The following is a 1,445-nucleotide window of genomic DNA, read 5'->3' as shown; positions in this document are numbered from 1 at the left end:
AAAAAAAAAAAAAAAAAAAAAGGAAAAGAAAAGAAAGAACTTTCCTACTTTTTTGAAGAGATTATTCTGTATCCATTTTATAATTTTGTGGCCACCAGCCTGGGCGACAGACAGGGATTCTGTCACAAAAAAAAAAAAAAAGGAAAAGAAAAGAAAGAACTTTCCTACTTTTTTGAAGAGATTATTCTGTATCCATTTTGTAATTTTGTGGCCACCAAAAAAGATGTGTCAAATCACAGAGTGAAAATGATAAGTGGTAGTTTAAAATGTTGAATTTTGGCTGGGTGTGATGGCTCACGCCTGTACTCCCAGCACTTTGGGAGGCCGAGGCAGGTGGATCACCTGAGGTTGGCAGTTGGAAACCAGCCTGGCCAACATGGTGAAACCCCTTCTCTACTAAATATATAAAAATTAGCCAGGCATGGTGGCACAAATCTGTAATCCCAGCTACTCAGGAGACTGAGGAAGGAGAATGACTTGAACCCTGGAGGCAGAGGTTGCAGTGAGCCGAGATTGTGCCACTGCACTCCAGTCTGGACTACTGAGTGAGATTACATCTCAAAAATAAAATAAAATGTTACATTTTTACAAGTCATTGTTCCTATTCTAATTTTTGAATGCAACCACTGCGTCTTACAAAACAGTCTTGTTAAACTATTTTGCTGATAATGAATTCTTAAATAAAAGGAGAACTCCACAGAAATATATATGGCTCTTTTATGTTTAATAAAAGTAAGAGCCTGAAAAATGGCTGTGTTCTGTAAAATTGAATTACTTTCTACCCAGTTCGCAGTGTTTTATCTTTATATTCAAATATATATAAAGACTGATTGGTGAATTATTTTTCTTTTAAACACTGCTGCTGAATCCATGGAGGAAAAAATGGGTAAATTTCCAGAAGTAGGCTCCCTCCACTCCAGTTCACCCCGGCGGGCACGGCCAGACAGAGACTGAGGAGTGAGGCTGGGGCGATGTGGCGCTACCCACAAGTGGTGGCGCTGTGTCTGGCCTACAGCTTCGGCTCCCTCCTTTATGCCTTCACCCAGCTCGCCTTGTCCCTGGATGAAGGAGTGGGCGGCGGTGGCGGGAAGCCACAGGCTGCGGTAGCTTCCTGCTCGCAGGCTGAGGAGGCGGTGCCGTGAGCCGCCCCGGCAGCGCGGACCCCGTGGCGCATCCCGTCGGGTAGGACAGGTGTAGACTGAAAATACAGCCTTGAGAAAATGCATCTAGCTGTAGTTGCCTGTGGTGAAAGACTGGAAGAAACTGTGACCATGTTGAAGTCAGCTGTCATTTTCAACATCAAACCTCTTCCATTCCAGATTTTTGCTAAAGATCAGCTACGTCATAGCTTTAAAGGATGATGTGACGGGGGTCCTTTCTACAAACATTTAATTATACAATATACCCCATAACCTTTCCAAGTGAGAATGCAGCAGAGTGGAAAA

At 43.3% G+C, this 1,445-nt stretch overlaps 1 pseudogene; it reads left to right on the top strand.

Moving 5' to 3' along the window:
* Positions 1 to 971: 971 nt before the first annotated feature.
* LOC105519376 overlaps positions 972 to 1,445 on the top strand; it is a 1,216-nt pseudogene continuing 742 nt past the window's right edge.

This window comes from Colobus angolensis, unplaced genomic scaffold (genome assembly GCF_000951035.1).
Source record: "Colobus angolensis palliatus isolate OR3802 unplaced genomic scaffold, Cang.pa_1.0 Scaffold346, whole genome shotgun sequence".
In the NCBI taxonomy this organism is placed as follows: domain Eukaryota; kingdom Metazoa; phylum Chordata; class Mammalia; order Primates; family Cercopithecidae; genus Colobus; species Colobus angolensis.
This window is presented reverse-complemented; position numbering and strand designations above follow the sequence as displayed.